Below are 13,085 nucleotides of genomic sequence, written 5' to 3' on the forward strand. Positions count from 1 at the left end.
AATTTGATCCACTGCAGTAGTTAAATTTACTGCATATAGTACAATAAGTTAAATCACTGTACAGTATGCATAGGTTAAGAGTAACTTATATTTGAGATATTTTGGCTTATTGTTATAAGCAGTTTATTTTCTTACTTTAAAAATATAAACTTTTGCGATGACAAACCAAACCAAATTTTTACAATAAAAAATCTTTGTCCCGTTTGTCCTCCTATTACACTAAGCATAAGCTGATTTTTTTTTGTTTTTAAATTAAGAATTTACATTTAGAAAGCAGTCAAAAACAAATACATTAAAATATTTAAAATGTAGACACAAAGATCACTGAAAAGATTTTGAAGCAAATTATTTAAAACATTTTATTACAAAATTTTGGTTAAGTTTGTCATTACATAAATTTATTATTTTAAAATTATATAATTAACATGGACAAAAACTTATCACATTTATTTTTTAATTACAAAACATGTAATTAAATAATTATACAAATAATCTTTTATTTATTACTTACAGATATCAAATGAAAATGCACAACATTAAAGACAGCCTAAATTGATGGGGTATTTTAATGGAGCCTATATTGATGGAATACAGTTATCAATAACACTGATAAACAAGAAACATTTTTTTTTATATTTCTCTAAGTGTGATACCATTTCTTGAATTGCTTTTTTGCATACATTAGAGATCTGTAAATACAATTTTTCTATCACCCTTTGTTTTAAATAAATTATGCTTCAAAAAAATTAAGGGAAAATATAGTTAAAATCTGTAAAATTTATAATTTTGCATAGCTATACCTGTGTTAGAATGATTTTGCTGATGCTTTTCTTTTACAGATAGCCTCAGGCACATCCAGAATTAATGTCAAACAGTAATCGGCTAGCATGTTAGTATTACATTTCCCTTTATAAAGGCTTTCCATCACCAAAATGTCTAGGTGGAAATGTTTACCATGCTTGTCACTTACGTCTCCGAGGTTATCCGGAAAAAATCCAGATGTGAATGGAGGAAATGTATTTTCAGAGACATATTACATCCCATAGTTCTGTTTGAAATAAGAAGTTTATTAAAAATATTGTAGTAAGTGTTGGATTTTTTTTGCTGAGAAACTTTTTGTAAACGTCTTTAAATGAAGCTCAAGCTGCTCTTTCTATATTATATAAGATTGAGTTTAAATATATCATCTTTGACCAACTCCTCTTATTTGAGGAGCAACAAATATTCCTTCTTTAATTTTTCCTTCACTTACATTTGGAAATTTCTGCCTGATGTACAAAAATCCCAGGATTACTCTTCTTCAATGCTTTTACAAAAGTTTTCATTAGTCCTAGCTTTATATGGGGAGGGGGTAAAAATATTTCTTTGGGTTCAACTAAAGGCTCATGAATAATATTTTTTCCAAATTGGAGTTAAGTTGTCTCGTTTCTTCCACTCTTCGGTAACGTAATGTTTATTTCTAAACTCGGCTGTCCCATTCGTAAAGAAAACACGTTTACTTAGTATAACATAACCGCAAGCCTAACAAAATAGCTATAACTTTCAAATCACCACATATGTTCCAGCTATGTTTTTTATAATTTATTTTTTCAAGAACATCTTTCATTACATCGTACGTCTCTTTCAAATTAATACCATAAGCTATTGGTATCGAAGGATATTCATAATTTTTTTTTATTGTTATTATTGAATTATTTATTTTAATTTTTTTTACAATCAAAGGTTAATAATTATTAATAAATCAATATATATAAACTAAAAAAAAAAAAGTTAAAAAAAAGGAGAAAAAAATTAGTTTAGAACAGATGCGCCTTCCCCTTGTAATGTTTCATTAATTAAAATTTTATTTGGCTATTACACTGGAACCGATGAAAGTAAGTACCACTTATACAGTTGAAAAGCTCTCAACGAGGGCTTACTACTGCAGTTAAGAAAAAGCCCAAAACCCAAATGTTTTTGGATTTTGGGCTTTTTTTGGACACTTTTGGTTCAGTCAATGCAATAAAAAGTGTAGGGCAAAACTAGGCGGTCCAATAATATTAAATCCAAAATTTCAACATCCTGTGGCTAATTGTTTTGAGTTACGTGAGATACATACATACATATAGACACCACACCAAAACTAGTCAAAATGGATTCAGGGACGATCATAATGGATATTTCCGTTGAAATCTGGAAATCAAAATTTTTTGTGATCACAATACTTTGTTTATTTTGTACAAGGAAGTAAAAAATAACTGTTTAAAACCGTGTAAAAAATACAAAAATACAGCCTTAATTATAAATTAAGTTTTAATTTTCTAGGAAGGGGTGAACATTTTTTGTCAAGAAAAACTTAAGAGAAAGGCTCTCAAAAAAATTAAGATTTTTATATTTTAAATACGATGGATAACTTGCAAGATGGATTTAATTTATTTTCAACTTAAATCCAGCTAACCTGTTTGCAAGATTCAACCAAGCTTCTCTTACTTGTCTTAAGACCACTTATTATCTATCCTCTTTAATACCCCATTTGAAACACTTCCATTTTTTCCTTTAGATTTTCATATTGTCTTATTATGTTTCCGTAAAGCGGTATACTCTGATAAATATATTCAACAAGTTTTATTCTAATTAGCTCTTAGATCGCTATCTAATACCGATAAATTTTTTTCTGATAAAGTTCTTCTTGCTTATGTAAAAATTATTTTTTATTTAAACCTTATTCAGATGCACGATTCAGACGGTTGTTTTTCATTTCGTGGAAAAATTTCCTCTTCTTGGTTCAATTAGAGTGAGATGATAGAAGTTTTAAATTAATTAAACAATTTGGTTTCACACAGGTGAGTCTCAAGGTCTCCAGGGGTCACGAGGCTGAACCCAGGACCACAGAGCTCATTTTGCTTACCATTCCTGTCTAGCCAGAGGACTCCATTTCCTGGACCCCAGCATTGTTTATTACCGTCAGGGTTGTGAAAATACTACTGATAAATAATAATTATAGTATTCCAGCTTTATAGAAATTCGAAAAAGAAACTAAATTACAAAAGACATCTAGTAGTAACTGCGGTAACTAAAGTACACAGACTTTTGATGATGAAACCTCCATAACCTACTTCAGTTACCACGGTGACATAAATACGAGGGTTATTTTTTTTTCAAGGTCCGATCCGTCGCGAAATAAAAACCCGCGCAAAAATCGGATGAACCTTTGGGCATATATGTTACGCAGCGTTTCTAGTACGGCCTTCAATCACGCCGCGTCACTTCGTTTAGTTCTGAACACGCAGCTAGCACGTAAAGATGTTTACAACAATAGCATCTGCCGCCAAGTGTGAAGTGCATGCGGTAATTCGATTTCTTCAGGCTGAGGAGTGTAATGCGGCTGAAATTCATCGACGAATAAGTGCGACAATGGTGGAGGAATTTTAAGGCAAGACGTACAGATGTTCATGATGCAGGCGGTCAGGGAAGGAAGCGAGTGACAAGCGATGATCTCATTGAGCGAGTTGATGAAGCGATTCGAGAAAATCGTCGGTTCACAATTTTTGTATTGAGCGATTCGTTTCCTGAAATTTCAAGGTCAGCTCTCTACACCGTTGTGAGTAAGAGACTTCAGTACCACAAACTGTGTGCGAGATGGGTTCCCAAGATTCTGTCCGACCGTCACAAAACAATGAGAACGGACGCCTCCCTAAAGTTTCTCCAGCGCTACCACAATGAAGAAGATTTTTTGAACAAAATTGTCACAGAGGACGATACACGGGTCCATTTCGAAAGTGAAGAAACAAAAGAACAATACAAACAGCGGATGCATTCTCATTCTCCCAGTAAACCGAAGAAGTTCAAGCGAACCTTGTCCAACACAAAGCGTACGGCTATTGTGTTCTGGGACCGGAATGGAATTCTCTTGGTGGAATTCATGGAACGTGGCACGACCATCACTGCAGCCTCATACTGCGTGACTCTTCAACGTCTACGAAGTTCATGTGTGTATCTGTTGTAATTTAAAGCAGGTTTGCCCTCGTTACGTTCTGCAAATTATTTGTCGTGCAATTAAATACGGTAACTTAACTCTGCATTTAAGTTTATGAATCTGCAATCTTTGCTGAAGAGAACGATCGGTTATTCTTAAAGAAAAATAACGATATCCACCTCTATCAAAACAGAAAATAAAACTGTTTTTTAACGCTCGACACAAAACTTTGATTTACAAGAAAGGGCCTTACGTTTACTTTGCCTTTTTTAATAAATTACCAAACGATTTAAAAAATCTTAGCGCCGATTTATTTAAAATACAGACGGTTCAAAGAGCGACACAATCTCACGGAAGAATGTTTTCTTCTTTAGTTGCAAGTTTAATCGAGGTAAAACGGGTTACAAAATGCAGCAGAATATATTCGTCGCCTCCCGATACATTAGACGTGCCAGTTACGCCCAGACCCAGAACGCCTTCACAGAAAAGTAGTTCTCTATCAAGCGGCAGAATCAAGAGACAGGGAATGCGATAGACGCAGCCAAAAGCGCTCGACCGAAAACGGTACCATCAGAAAAGTCGATCGACGTGCAAGCTTTATATTCTGTTAGTCCCAAGAAATCTGTGCGACGTCTATCTGACCGTTCTGATCTTTTTTGGTAACGCCCGCACGGCATCGAGCAAGCGTTTAAAGATGCGTTCGCACAGCATTGCTGTCGTTCACGAACACTGAACGAAGACACTGACTTCAGAAGACTTTACCTGAAGACACTGGAAAAGGTGTAGCTTTCTGTCAGCGGTTCATGTCATAACTCGGACAGGGGATGAATCCGACGATCGGTTTCGATCCGACGAGACACGGTTCCAGCAATATGGAACTACCATGAACGCACAGAATTCACGCATCTCGCGTACGGAAATCCACATCGATGCACTAGTCTCCTCTCCGCGGACAAAAAAATGGGAGTTTCGCGTTCAATATCAGCAGTCGAAACTTCATACATTCTTTCCGGCACTGTGAACTATGAGCGCTACATACAGACGGTGCAACAATTTGTAAACACTATACCTGCAGACCGGATAGATTACACGTGGTTTCAACAGGACAATGCTACGGCTCATATAGCCGACTTTCCTGTATCGGTGTTTTCGTGGACAATCGATTTCGAAAGGATTGTGGCCCCCTCGGTCTCCTGATTTATCCTTTCCTGACTTTTTCTTGCGGGGGGATACCTTAAGGATGACGCTTACAAAACTCATCCTCACAACACCGTTCCTGAATAGCAGAGCGAAATTAAACGATATGTCGCGAAACACATCGTTTAAAACGATGTTTAAAACGAAAAATATCTATTTTTCGAAGCGAATGAATTATCAACCCCTCGAATTACAAAACGGTTTATTTCAGTATATTTTTCTGCAATCTAATGTTTTAAATAGATTTCAAAAGATTGTAATGAATACAATGATTGGATTTCAGGAAAATTTCGACATATCTTGGCGTTTCACAGCCTCAGACCCCAAAACCACCGTCAGCTCAAAAGTTTATATATATATATATATATATATATATTTCAATTTCTTGTAAACACGATAACTGCCGTATTTTTCAAATTGTTCCTTAAAAATAACTCTTCAGAAAATCTGTCTACTTCGTTAACGGCCAAAATCGGATCATGGGACTGGAAATGGGGGAGGGCCTTTCGAAAAAACAAAATATCGCTATAACTCTCTTATTAAGTAAAATATCGAAAAGTTTTTACTCTTTTTTGGATAAGGGTTTAAAAGTTATCTAAGTAAAGCTTTATGATATTATTTAATTTTATATTATTTTAATTTTTTTCTGATGCCTTTCCCTCAAAAATTATTGCAGACCAGCACGAAGCCGACTAAATTATAGCTGATATTCAGCCCTGAAATTAGTCTTTTTACTCTGTTCATCGGATCGAACGGTTATATCGTGTCATAATAAACGTAAAGAAATCAACTTTATACGGTATCACTTATATATCTTGCACGGCTTGTATAACACAGAAGTCACAGATCAGGAATTTATAATGTAATCACTTGTTCAAACGCTTCTTCATTCTCGCCGGTAAAGGAGCAGTTGATGAAATACACGATGGTATCGTCGTTCCCAACTTGTAATTCTGTGTTTTGTAATTCATTTTTTATGAGCAAGCGTACAGTGAAACTAAAATCGGTAGATGATAAATTTCATGTTCATACTAATATATGAGCGACATGACGCCATGAAATCAAAGAGAAGTGAGCCGTACAGATTCAGATGATATTATTGAACTGAAAAACGATTGTCGCAACATTTTGGGAACAAAAGAATCTACTAGCAGAATTGATGAGACATTCTTATTATGAATTGAAGGATGTTAAACAAATCAAACGGTGCAGGCTGCTCTCGATGGCTGTTATTCGTCTGAATGAAAATGCATAATCTTACCCTGTAGGCCACTCAAAGACTTTAGTTATCGGTTCAAGTTGGAGATTTTTATTGTCCGGACACCGCTTGAATACCTTCTCTTTATTAAGATAAAGATTAGTTTGTTAAGCTCAGTAATGGACGGGTGGTGGATTTCAAAAATCATTTCTACAAGTACCCGAGAGTGGAAAGCGACTAGACGAAAGTCTAGTGCAGATATGTTTGTAAGATATAGCGATCCAAATTAAAAAAACATATTTAGACACCATTTTTTTCTTATTACCAGAATTCATGTCTATACATTGAGGAGAAAGGACTTTTCACGATAGCTTTAGATTTTTACTGAAGTAAAACTTGCCGATTTTTATCCGTTTGTCCTAACATCGCATAAGAAGAGCCGAACAATTTTTTGTAATTAAGAATTACATTAAACCCGATTGAAGTTTAAATATTTATTTTAAAGCGCGATAGAGGAACCGGAGCCGAAACGATAATTTTTTTTATCTCTACTTGCTTAGGAAGAAATTGTAGTTTGAAAAAAGTCAATAAAATAATTATAGACATCATTTGCTCATTTGCCGTAAGCAAAGGATCGATTTTTACAAGATACAAGTCCCACAAAACGGCATTGCCAATCTCAAGAAAAAAGCATTTCACGCCGGACGTAATAAGGAAAGCGAAGGCTGAAGCGATTACCCAGAGTAGGCCAAGCCCACTAAAACACAGGAAATCTTTCACCTTTACAAGCGACACCTTCACTCTGTTCAACACTGGGACCGGTCGCGTATGCAAATCAATATTCTTTATTCGAATACATTAAAGAACGGCTACTTTCAATGACGAATGTATGTTCTTCACATGTCGAAACAGTCGATCGACTGAAAAATTCATAATAAAACATGTTTTAACTGCAAACACCACGATTAATTTTAAATTTATGATGACGATGCAGGTCATCATTACTTTCAGCGATATGTGTGTACATCGTTGATCGTTATTTAATATACGCAACGATCACTATTTACGATTCGATCTTAAAAATTATTGTTGGTTTTCATAATCTAATAGCTATTCGGTTAACGCTGTAAATTTATAACGACGATATACATCGATCAGTCATCATTACTTTCAGAGAAAGCGGATTATTTTTATTTTTTTATAGTTGTAATAGCTAACTATCGACAGCCGATGTTATTTTATTCATATTATACATAAGAAACGGGATCGCTCGGATATATCTTTTGTTAGATAAAAAAAGGGCGTGCCTCAAAAACGGCGCGCCCTGGTGCATTTTTAACGCCATTTTAAAATTCTTAACCCGAAAGGAACTTTGCCATCGCCCGGATCGATCGGTCCTAAACCCACGCGTCTAGAGGCTACCGTTCTCGAGATACTAACACGAGCGAAATTCGCCCCAGCAGAATTGCAGGATCAAAATATTTCATATAAAGTAATTTTTTAACGGTAAACAGCAATCTTCACCGACAATGTTTTCAAGGTTAATGATTTTTTAACGCGTATAAATAAGGAATTTAAAATCATCACTTACAGTGAATTTAAACGATTATTTTTTTATTATTACGAGCGATATAGGGAGAATTATTATGAATCACCGGCGGTTTTATTTCCCACCTCGCAACCTTTACTACTACATATTATAAATTAACCGAAAAATTACCTATGTTCTGCTTATCGTATGTTCAATAAGACCACCGTCCCGTCTGGCAACTTCTTCAACTCAAACTCTTATGTCTTTAATAACTCGACATATCTCGTTGCAAGCCTCGATAATCAGTTCCATCCCTGAACGAGGATGTTCAGGAAAAATCTTTTCCTTTAAAAATATCCAAAAAAAAATAATCACACGGATTCACATACTAACGGTGGGACTATAAAATAATAAAGAAAAAAATTTAATTCACGCACACAGTGTTAAGATGGTTGAAACATACTAACTAATATATTTAATTTTTTCCCGCGCAACTTATATACAACATTTTTCACGCAATATGATATGCAGTTGTTGTAGTAGATCGGTCTAAGGGGTCTATCGGCTGCGCCCCGTCGTAAGGCAGTTCGAATCTTAGTGGACTTAATTTTTTTTTTAACTTTAAAATTATTTATTTATTTAATTTAAACCAACAGCTGCTCCCCAGCGGTACCAAGCTTTGAATTAATTATTATAAATAATATTTAAAAGGAAAATATTAACCAAGTTGACGCCCTGCGGAATTTTAAACTCCCGCTAAGGGAATAGGGAATTTTCCAGTGGGATTTCCTATTAAATTACATATTTACATTTTTAAAAGTACATAAAATTTTGTTTTATTATTAACTTCTATATTTTTACATTGTTTTTTTTATATTTATATTATTGTTATTTTTTTTTACAATCAGAGGTTAATGATTATTAATAAATCAATATATTTAAATTGAAAAAAAAGGAGATGAAGTCTGATTCGAACCGATATCCCTTCCTCTTAAAAGATCCAAATATTTCATTAATTAAAATTTTATTGAGGTATAACTCTGGAACCGATGAAAATAAGTACCGCTTATGATATAGCGTTGAAAAGCTCTCGAAGAGGGCTGCGATTAAGAAAGAGTCAAAAATATCAATTTTTGATCGGTTCCAGAGTTATAGCCAAATAAAATATTTGGATCTTACAAGGGGAAGGCACCTCTAGGTTTGAATCAGACTCCAAAAAAAAAAAATTATTAATAAAATAAAATTTGATGTACTTTTCATTAAAAAAAATGTGTATATGTAATTTAATAGGCGTACAAAGAAGTCATGTAGTGTCCACATCAAATTTCTTAATTAAGTATTACCAGCTGATTTATTTATTATAATAAATAAATAAAAATATACATATAATCCTCATTCATCCTCTGAAGTATTATCTGAACGGTAATTACCGGAGGCTAAAACACGAAAAAGAAAGTATACATAATAACATATTTTTTTGCATCAAAACATATGTTTTCATGCAAATTCTATAATTAATAAAAATTAATTTCCGGATAACCGAGATCCGGTCGACCAAGAGTGTACCCGATTAGTTAAACGGTTAGCGCTCGACCTGCTGATACTTACGCCGTTTGAATCGTAAAAATCGGACCAGCGGTTGCCGAGATATTACGGTGGCACCCCATCGATCCCCCCTCCCCAATTTCCCCGGGGGCGCTTGAAAATATTATCGTCTGACGGGAACCGCTAGGAGACGGGGTTGCGAAAAGGGAGGTTGAGAAAATTTTTCAGAGCGCTAGGACCAACCGTTTTCGAGCGAGTGAGAGAGAGTGAGTGAGCGAGAGAGAGAGAGAGAGAGAGAATTAATAACGGCAGTTAATCATACGCATTACACGCTATAAACATAATAATTAGCCGTTACTGATATTTTTTTGATCGCTTTAAAAACAAAACAAAATTTTTGTGGTACACTCAAATCTCTCCGTGTTATTAGCAGCGGCAAATAATTCGCTTTCCATTTTTTATAATTTTTTTTTTACATCCCCCTCAAATGCAATAACAATACCCAAATTTACTATAGACTATTCCTATAGATATTTTTATTAAACATTACATATAATAGTAATGTTATCCTAACATATTCGATAAAACGCCTCGTGAATTTATAGCTTCAGATCGGGTTAGTTTACTATAAACAGTAAAGGTAAATGAGTCATGAATTTTCAAACGCGCACCTTTTTTTCATTTTCAGATTTCAACGGAAATATCCATTTTGACCATCCCAGAATCTATTTTGACTAGTTTCGGCGTGACATCTTTACGTACGTACGTACTTACTATCTGTTCATTCTTAGAAGGAGATATGAAGTAAACAAACTGAAAGTGCGTGTATTACTGCAACTTTATATTTTCACGGAATTGAAAATAATTAGCAAAAAATCAAACTAAGAAAGTTATTTTGCCTTAACCCGAATATATTATATAAATTCATATTTTGTACGTATATATCTATTTTATATCGATAGACAAACTTATCGGAAACGTAAACGAATTATTTTTATTATGAAAGATATACGGTACAATTTGAAAAAAATATTGCCGTAATCCTAGCATCCAAAAAAAAGTTGAAACCTCTCGATTAATGATAAATTTACGTATGAAATTCGGATTCAAAAGTCGACAGTAATATTTTGTTTACGCATTAATAACAACATTAGTTAATAAATAAAATACTTCATCGTATTAATTATTTATTCGACGGCGGATTATTTTATTTTAGTATTTCACTGTATTAACGTTAACGGCGACCGTATCAATTTTTATCGTATTATGTGTTTTTACAAAACGTTAACATTTTATTAGAACAAAATGGCAGTTTTGAAAATCGGTTGACAAATAATCAGCTTATGATAGAAAATGTACGACTATTTTCTGTCAGATTTCATCTCCTCTATTAAATCGGCTAGTAATAAATTATTTTAATTTATTAGTAGTTTCTCCCGGCGTGCCTATGGCACGCCCTCCGCAGCTAGGCATTCCGGCCTGGTTGTCCTGGCGGGCGGCGTCTCGGAATGGGACTATTAGGTGGTGTCCAAACTCGATTACCTCTTGTATAAATTTTTTTTTTTTAATGATGAAAACCGATCAAGGAAAAGCGAAAAAATATCAGGAAATCTTCCCCGTTCAATCCGGTCCTTAGTGAAGACCCGATTACTTGTATTCGGATTTGAATACTAGATCGTGGGTACCGGTATTCTACGGCGGTCGGGTTTCGATTAACCGCAAATCTCAGGAACGGTCGAACTGAGACCGTACAACATTACACATCATCCTCTGAAGTAACACCTTACGACGGTTCTGGAGGCTAAACAGAAAAAGAGAGAGGCATAGGCGTCGGAAGTTTGAATTTTTTTATACGAAATGATATTGTATAGTATAATTTAAATTTATTTATAAATTTTATAAATATTAAAACATATAAAATAAATTTATTAATAAACATACAAACAAAAAACCTTAGGCGATTCTTTTATTATATTTAAAAAAAAGTCTTCTCTTCAATAAACCAAAATCACTGTTCCACTTATCGGTCTAGACCGTCCAAAATTTCTCTAAAAACGACATTTTTCACTCGTTTATTTCTACGCTCTGAAGACAATTTCACTTTCATTCCGCTCCGTGCTTTTACTCTTGATAACGCGACAAACAACTGCCCGTGCCAGAAAACTTCTCAAATAAATGTCGACCGATTCAATGGTTTTTTTATACAAAATCTAATCGCAGAGGAAACTGAAGTCTCTTCAATGAAAACCCTTTTGTACTCTCATCGATCAAAGTTATTCTTGGAAAACACACCGTTTCTCACCTCCGGTCAAAATTTTGCACTTTATAACATTATTCGCCATTCCTCTAACAATAACTCTCGTTACATCGCATAAACCATCTTTACGATCGAATTTCTTAAACGCAACACGATTTAAAAAATATATTAGTAACATATATTTCGCGTATATAACGATTAAAGAAATAAATACGTATTACAAGTATAAATAATAAGTAGAAGTAATAAATATATAATATATAACAAGTATACACCTGACCGCCACGGGACATGTACTAACCGATCGGAATTTTCCGCTAGCGATCGGTACATTCCGGTGCCTGAGCGCATTATTACTTATTGTTGTACGGAATGACTTCGCTCGGACTAGTGGTGTTGTTTTATGTGGTAAGCTAAGGGGGATGGACACACAACAGACAGACTGACACACTTATAAATGCCCTTAATAGGATAGGATTAACCGTTGTTAATACTATTTTTTTTTGTCTTCAGTCATTTGACTGGTTTGATGCAGCTCTCCAAGATTCCCTATCTAGTGCTAGTCGTTTCATTTCAGTATACCCTCTACATCCTACATCCCTAACAATTTGTTTTACGTATTCCAAATGTGGCCTGCCTACACAATTTTTTTCTTCTACCTGTCCTTCCAATATGAAAGCGATTATTCCAGGATGCCTTAGTATGTGGCCTATAAGTCTGTCTCTTCTTTTAACTATATTTTTCCAAATGCTTCTTTCTTCATCTATTTGCCGCAATTGCTCTTCGTTTGTCGCTTTTCCACCAATCTGATTTTTAACATTCTCCTATAGCACCGCATTTCAAAAGCTTCTAATCTTTTCTTCTCAGATACTCCGATCGTCCAAGTTTCACTTCCATATAAAGCGACACTCCAAACATACACTTTTAAAAATCTTTTCCTGGCATTTAAGTTAATTTTTGATGTAAAAAAATTATATTTCTTACTGAAGGCTGGTTTAGCTTGTGCTATTCGGCATTTTATATCGCTCCTGCTTCGTCCATCTTTAGTAATTCTACTTCCCAAATAACAAAATTCTTCTACCTCCAAAATCTTTTCTACTCCTATTTTCACATTCAGCGGTCCATCTCTGTTATTTCTACTACATTTCATTACTTTTGTTTTGTACTTGTTTATTTTCACGCGATAGTTCTTGCGTAGGATTTCATCTATGCCGTTCGTTGTTTCTTCTAAATCCTTTTTACTCTCGGCTAGAATTACTAAATCATCAGCAAATCGTAGCATCTTTATCTTTTCACCTTGTACTGCTACTCCGAATCTAAATTGTTCATTAACTGCTAGTTCCATGTAAAGATTAAAAAGTAACGGAGATAGGGAACATCCTTGTCGGACTCCCTTTCTTAT

General features: G+C 34.4%; 1 pseudogene; it reads right to left on the minus strand.

Annotated features, from left to right (window-relative positions):
- Positions 1 to 13,085, minus strand: part of LOC142321313 (hormone-sensitive lipase-like) — an 85,246-nt pseudogene that overhangs the window by 27,909 nt on the left and 44,252 nt on the right.

This window comes from Lycorma delicatula, chromosome 3, assembly GCF_047948215.1.
Source record: "Lycorma delicatula isolate Av1 chromosome 3, ASM4794821v1, whole genome shotgun sequence".
NCBI lineage: Eukaryota > Metazoa > Arthropoda > Insecta > Hemiptera > Fulgoridae > Lycorma > Lycorma delicatula.